We start from the raw sequence: 7,643 nt of genomic DNA on the forward strand, positions 1-7,643 counted from the left end.
TAAGCCGTTAGAGATTCGGCTACCCAGTACCCAAGTTTAAATCACCCTTTAAAGCCTTTATTACAGCTAAAGGGATCTGATAGTGTACCACCATCGCTGATATCCATTAGCATAAAGCTGGGATCAGGTCACTAATTAATTAAGGAGAATAAAACAAATAAGGGATTGGGAACTATTGTGTATGCTTCTCTACCAAGGAAGAGATAAAACCCGTGTTCTTGAATTAGTTTTCAGTAGCGGCCAGTTAGCAACGTTTAGTCATTGGGTTGTAATCCAGCTACCAAGCGCATTCAAAAGCGATAAGGACATTCATTCTCAACACTTGTGCAACAGGATTGCTTTCTGGATTGACTGTAGATCTAGTCCACAGAAGAGTCAACGTTACAAAAACCATGTCTGTTGCAGTTAGCCAAGAAGGAAGAATAAATGTAGTTGATGTCGTGTAGTTAGGATCCGACTAGGGCTCGCAGATCTTGTCCACTATAAGCTTTTCATTAACCTGGCTCAATACATCTTTTGATTACATTTACTTAACGGAGGGATTAGGGGATAAACTTCAAAAAATTCCTAAGTCGATGCACTAGTAGCATAACTTGAAGCTCTCATTGAATTTATTTCCAATTTTTTTTTGTTTTTCTTGGACAAGCCGATTGCAGAAGCTCCACGTTGGGCACCAAATATATAATATATTTAACTATAACATATATCACTTACTACTTGACTTTTCGCGTTCGATTATAGAGCAGATGCTAGATAACTTATGGTGGTGTCCGCCCTTGCACGATCGGCTATTCACTTCAGTCGATTGGAGGGGATTCAGTAGAAAGGTTGCCGCCGTATTGTGATGCTCGTTTACTAATTATTATTACTCGAATTTGCGTACAGGAATGTTAAGGATTAGGTTACGGGAACGGAGGAGATCGGTAGATCGCATACGTGATCGCATACCTTAAGGCTGTCCACTAACGGAAAGACTATTCTTGTTTCATCGCCTTTGGCAACTCTGGTTCTCCAGCACTGGGTTAAAAGCGGCATGCAAAAATTTAAATATCTGTATTTGTAACCGCCATTACCAGTTTCTTCGATTTTCTGCGTTAAACTAGTATGCCATTAATGCCTTTAGCTGAGGGACACCAGCCCTGAGGCAACAACTCTGACAAATCAAACGCCTTTGTCAATAGGGGACAGCTGCCAGTCTGCAGATTTCGTTTGGCCTTTGTTGGTAACTGCGAATGATGCAGTAGTTCGCCAATCCTCAGCAAATTTTTTTCCGCGTGCGGTTGCTCATTGGTTTCTTTGCGAGTAGCGATTTGTATTCATCTTGTAAGCAGGCATGCTCAAACAGAGAATCCTTGGCGTATTGATCTCATCAAATGTAAGAGACTTTGAGACCAAAAAGGTCCATTCAACCATTAATGGAATTCAATCAGATCGGCAGGTGTCAGACTACTTGATGCACAGTCTGCAGGGATTGATTTGGAGTCCACGTGACGTCAGGCTTGCCTTGGAATGGTGTAAGATTTTCGAGATCCTATGTTTTAGTGGGGCCACCCTTTTTTTTGAAGCCACAACTGAAACTGAAATTGAGCCATCCCTGCTTACCATTTTGCTGTAGACTACAGCAGCGTAGGGCACGGAAATTCCGTGAAGTTCAAAGTTGTCCGCGTCGTTGGCAATAAAGCGAGGTAATTAGATTTGTTGAAGAATGCATAGATCGACTTCCCATTTAACCTCTCTGCCAGTTTGCTTGGGAATTGATCATCTCAATCCAGATCGAGATGCCAGAGCATTTGAAACCATAGAAAAAATTAAATCTCGAGGGTCCAAGTCCAAGTCCAAGAGGGCCAAATACGCAAATACGCACTTCCGACAAGGCTTGTCTCTTTGTGCAGTTGGTATTTGCAGTTAAGCCCATATTAAAAGTTATCGTCCTTTCCAAGATGCCAGTATTGCCCAAAAAACTTAACTGGCAAAGATTAAGTAAATTCCTCGAGGGAGGATTGGATTTCCATTTACCGAGCAGGGAGTATTGGATACCCATTTACCCACCGTTCGGGTATGGCTGTTAATGATCGATAGCCACTTGTTCCAATGGCCAAAAATGGTGCGCATAAAAATCCGTAAATTACACAGTCCAACAAAAGATTTTTGCAAGCCCAAGTGCATATAATTATGATATATTAGACTTTTCTAAGCATAATTTCCCTCTACAGCTATAGTCCATCAGCTCTGGTATATGCGCTATTTTTAATTTAAGAAAATCACTTTTTTTGTTCATTAGTTTAGTAATATCTTAAGAATGGTCAACCGATTCTAGTACACTTATTGCGAATTAAAAGACTTGTGGTTCCCTAACTTAAGCAGAAGCGAATATATAAGCATTTAAATTTTCCAAAGCACAGTAAAATTAAACAAGAATGGAAGCAAAATTCGGCGAGCCGAAGTTCATATACCCTTGCAGCTATTGCAAAAACTAAACATTCTTGAAAAAATTAAAATTATCATTTACTTGCGTAAACGTTTAAAAACATTGAAGCTGTGATGATTTGAAGTTCAATTATTCGCTAGTTCCTATGGCAGCTATATGATATCGTTTTCCGATTTTAATAAAATTAAAAGCGTAATTCTGAACTATCAAATTATTAATTAATCATAAAGAATTTGTAAAAAAAATTACAAAATTAAAAAGTTAAATTTTTAAAATTTTTTTAAAATATTTTTATTGTTCCAATGGGAGCTTTAAGTTGTAGTGGTCCGATTTTGATGAAATTTAAACCGTGTTATGAACCAAAAGTTGAGGAATCTCAAGGGCTATATACGTAAGAAGTAAAAACAAAAATCGGCTTTATCAATTTGTATATACTATCAAATAAGTAAAAAATAAAAACAAATTAAATAACTTTTTTATTTAGAACAACACTTTTTTGTAAAGTTTTTCTGCCCAGCACAACAGAAATTATTCCAGATTTAAAAAACAAGTACTTTACATTTTTTTAAAACTGTCAAACGACACGGAAAAATGTTTTATTTTTTAAATATACCGAAAAAATTTTTTTTTTAATTCCTTTTGAACGGAGCATCGGATCCAGGCCAATTTGATGTCATTCTGTGTTAAGAAAGTGCAATATTTTACCAACCCAAGCTCAAGAACTCGTCTTAAAAAAGTGTTTTTTAGTATTTCACTTTCACCGCCTTTTCTCCTGAAAGCCATACCTTTCGATTGGTGTATTACTCGTTACTATCGGACCATCATATCAGATTTTCAATTCTACGGCTATGTATAGTAGTCTCCTATGCACACTACATGTACTGCCGTCTATAGTGGTGTACATTCTTAATCAGTCTGTTAGCATGAGACCTCGGAAACTATAAAAAAGATTTGGGACTTAACATGTTATGCCTACACAGCGTTAGTTTATTTTAAAACGTGGGCTTTGTGTGTGCTCCGGTCATACAAGGTGTGTGTCAAAAGTTTCCGAACTTTTCAAAAAGAAAAAAAACTACAAAATAGTTTGGAATGAAACTTTGCATTTGTTCAAAATAGTCTCCCTCCGACTCAATACAACGATTTTCACGATTTAAAAGTGATTCGAATGAGTGTTTAAGCTCGTCAACCGTGATGGCCTTGAGTAGGTCGGTCGTCGCCTTTTCAATGGACTTTATGTCATCAAAATATCTTCCTTTCATTGCCAATTTTAATTTTCCGAATAGGAAAAAGTCACACGGGGCTAAATCAGGTGAATATGGTGAGTGGTTGACGGTAAGAATGTGATTTTTTGTTAAAAAATCGGTCACAAAAAATACTATTCACCCGCTTTTTAATACCCATTTTAAAACTCAACTTTTTCGTGAGCAACCCTATATTACTTTAACGAAAACTAAAACAATTAAAACAAGAAAGAAAGCAAAAATCGGCAATCCGAAGTTCATGTACCCTTGCACCTGTTGCAAGAATTAAATATTTTTTAAAACATTTAAATTATGATTTACTGGCGTATATGTCTAAAAACATTAAAGCTATGATGATTTGCAGCTCAATTATTAGATAGTTATTTATATATTTTTATTATTTCTATGGGATCTATACGATATAGTCGTCCGATTTTGATGAAATTTTAACCGTAATTCTGAAATATTTAACCATTACTATATATCTCGAAGAACTAAAACAAAATTAAAAAACACCAAAGTTATAATTTTTTTTATTTATTCTATATGTCGAAGAGGTTATAACAAATTAAAAAATAGCAAAGTTATAATTTTTTTTTTAGGATTGTTCCTATGGGAGCTATATGATATAGTCGTCCGTTTTTGAATAAATTTAAATAGTAATTCTGAAATATTTAACCATTACTAAGAAGAACTTAACAAAAAACGTATATGTTTAAAAACATTGAAGCTATGATGATTTGCAGCTCAATTATTAGATAGTTATTTTATATGTTTTTATTATTTCTATGGGAGCTGTATGATATAGTCGTCCGATTTTGTTGGAATTTAAAGCGTAATGCTAAAATATTTTACCATTACTATATGTCGAAATACTAAAAAAAAATTAAAAAACAGCAAAATTATAATTTTTATTGTATATTTTTTTCCGATTTTTCCTATGGAAGCTATATGATATAGTAGTCCGATTTTGATGAAATTTTAACCGTAATTCTGAATTGTTTAACTACTAATGGTCAATATGTCAAAGAACTAAAAAAAAAAATTAAAAAACAGCATAGTTATAATTTTTTTGGTTTTTTTTTTCGATTGTTCCTAAGAAAGCTATATGATATAGTCGTCCGATTTTGATGAAATTTAAACCGTAATTCGGAAATATTAACCGGCACTGGCAGCCATGGCTCCGCTTATGCACAAATAAGCACCCACCCCCTGCGATCTGCTGGCGCCCTTTGGCATTGCGCTCTGTTGAGATTTTATAGCTCATATTTTATATTTGTTTCACGCTCACCCGACGTCGACGGCATTGACACACATACACACATCCTCGAACACTGCGCTAACATTTCTCAGTCGGAAAAAACACGCTTCCAGGATGTGTTCTTTTACGCTTCCTTTGCATGCGAAAAACGCATTCCAGATCCCTGAAAGCTCCCTTTCCTTTTTGTTCGAGACGGGACAAGAAGCAAGCCTTCTTTTAGAACCGATCTAGGAACGAGTCTTAATACGTTCCAACGGAAGGTTGTTTCAACTTCGGAAACGCTCGGCTTTCCCTTCCATTTGTACTTTACGAAGGAAGCATTCTTCAGCGCACTGTTAGAATGAACTTAGAAACGTTCCTCGGGAACCTTCCTGGATAGCTTCCAAAGCAAGCATTGTGTAACACATCTTAAGAATGAATATTGATCCCTTCCACAAGAACACATTTAGTATGATTCCAAAACATGCCTTCTAACAGTCTTACCCAAGAATGCAAATTATATCGTTCCCAAAAAAGCTATTGGAAACCGTTTCTTTTTTCAATTCCAATTTTTATTTTTTATAAACGTTTAATTTAAAATTTATTGTAATTAATTATAATTACTATAATTACTCCAGGTCGTTTTTTTCTTCTCTCATCCTTTCTGTTATACTTTTAGCCTTGTAAGTTTTGTTCTTAGCCCTAGTGAAGGCCAGTCAAAGGTCTTTTATGTGGTCGGTGAAGCGGTGGCCGTCCCTCCTTTGTGACTCTAAAATATAATAATGAGAAAATATAATATAAAATATAATAATGAGATGGAAATATGTAATTTTTTAAAAATATGATTGCAAGTTTGTAAAACACTTACCGAATAATGTTTCATTTAAATGAATGTAGGACGCAAAACCTTCCCTGTCTCTAGTACCTTCAAAATTAAGCTCCATTATTAAACTTGGACTTAATATCCTACTGAAGATCTAGATTTTCCGAATTCAAACATTTTTTAAAGTGCATCAAGTTGATCTCTAGTAACATTATTATTATGGTACCATTCTAATAATTTTTCACGGAGATTCATAGGTATCATATTCAAAAAAATAGTTTGATGCACTTTTATCCGATTCGGGTTCACATGAATTTGGGCATTCATTTCCAGAATTATTTTCTGTATCAAAAGTAAGAGCTCTAGCAGCCGATTGATGAAGCTCTTCCTTTTGTTTTTTCGTTAAACGATGAATATTCGACCGCGACATTCCCCTCATTTTAAATTATATTAGTTTTGCTTATTTTGTAAAATATCTTTTTTCATTTAAATTATTGAATTTTTTAATTATGTAATGTCTAATTATTTAAATTTATGTTTATTTTTCTTACATTTTTGTTCACTTCATTTGTGTTCTTAGGTCCACCCTAAAAAACACAACTTGTATGTAGATGTAAGTCCACCCTAGGTAGAAGTATAAGGAAGAGAGAAAAAAGAGAGCACACAAATAAACGAAACGAGTTCACATAACAAAAAATTTAAATTTATGAAATATATATAAATTACCTTTTGTTTTGAAATAGTTTTTCTGGAATTAAACGAAAATAATATTTAAAACGCATTAATTAAATTAAAACTCAAGTCTTATTGCAGTGTACGCTCAAAAAAAATAATTCTTTTTATTTGTTTGATTAACAGCCACACACAGTTTTAGGAACAATTTGTTTACATTTGTTTTGACCGTACACTGTTTTTAAGACTTAATAAGTGTTTATAAATTTAATATTTTTTTGGCACAGGTACACATCACTTATTGTTTTAATTAATCCATTGTTTGGTTCATGTTATTTTATTAACAGTATTGGAACTCCTATTAGTTTGTTTATATCAACACTATACTTACTTGAAAATTAAAACCGCAAATCACAAATCACAGAGGCACCAGCTATTTCAATTGAAAATCAAAATGCAAGTGGCGAGAAATGCAAAAGAAACAAAAGACCGCGCGCATTTTCCCTTTTGTTCTTGTCGTTTGCTTTTTAGAGTACCGTTTTGTTCGGTTACTCCTTGTGAGTACAGTAGCGGAGGAAACTAAAGCGCCGGCAAAATAATAATTCAAAACAAAATCACGCTTTGAAAAGAAATCATGTAATCGTGTATATATTATTACCTAAAATTAAAATATATAAAAAACTGATTCAAATTAATAATTTTCTAATACAATATTAAATATATTAAATATTATTATTAATAAAATTAAATATTAATATTTTTTGCAGAATTAAAAGTTTAACAAGTCATATACCACCAACATAACAAAGCGTTTAGATATTGTTTTTAAAGAAAAAAAGTGAATATATTTACGCCGCTGCTGTTTATTAAGAAAAATAGATTAAATTGGTTTCTAATTTTTTTTGTCCATTCCGAAACAAGACTTCTTTTTGCGTTCTTTCGTAAGCGAGGTTTTCGGTGAAAAACACGATTTCAAAACAAGAAAGGAAGCAAACTTCGGCGTGCCGAAGTTCATATACCCTTGCAGCTATTTTAAAAACTAAATACTCTTGAAGACGTTAAAATTATGATTTACTTGCGTGTATGTTTAAAAACATTGAAGCTATGATGATTTTCAGCTTAATTATTCGATAGTTCCTATGCCAGCTATACGATTGATCCTATGGGAGCTAAATGCTAGAGTCGTCCGATTTGTATGAAATTTAAACCGTAATTCTGAAATATTTAACCAATACTATA

At 33.7% G+C, this 7,643-nt stretch overlaps 1 long non-coding RNA gene across 2 annotated transcripts; it reads right to left on the bottom strand.

Moving 5' to 3' along the window:
* Positions 1-5,547: 5,547 nt before the first annotated feature.
* Positions 5,548-7,007, bottom strand: LOC128263680 (uncharacterized). 2 transcript variants are annotated; one of them, XR_008268475.1, is made up of 5 exons: positions 6,796-7,007; positions 6,459-6,480; positions 6,284-6,356; positions 5,778-5,834; positions 5,548-5,678 (listed from the first exon to the last, which is right to left on the bottom strand). It is a non-coding gene; the product is annotated as an uncharacterized LOC128263680 (long non-coding RNA). The 2 variants fall into 2 exon arrangements; XR_008268474.1 differs by lacking the exon at positions 5,778-5,834.
* Positions 7,008-7,643: the final 636 nt, after the last annotated feature.

The sequence above is a fragment of the Drosophila gunungcola genome, unplaced genomic scaffold (assembly GCF_025200985.1).
Source record: "Drosophila gunungcola strain Sukarami unplaced genomic scaffold, Dgunungcola_SK_2 000010F, whole genome shotgun sequence".
Lineage (NCBI taxonomy): Eukaryota > Metazoa > Arthropoda > Insecta > Diptera > Drosophilidae > Drosophila > Drosophila gunungcola.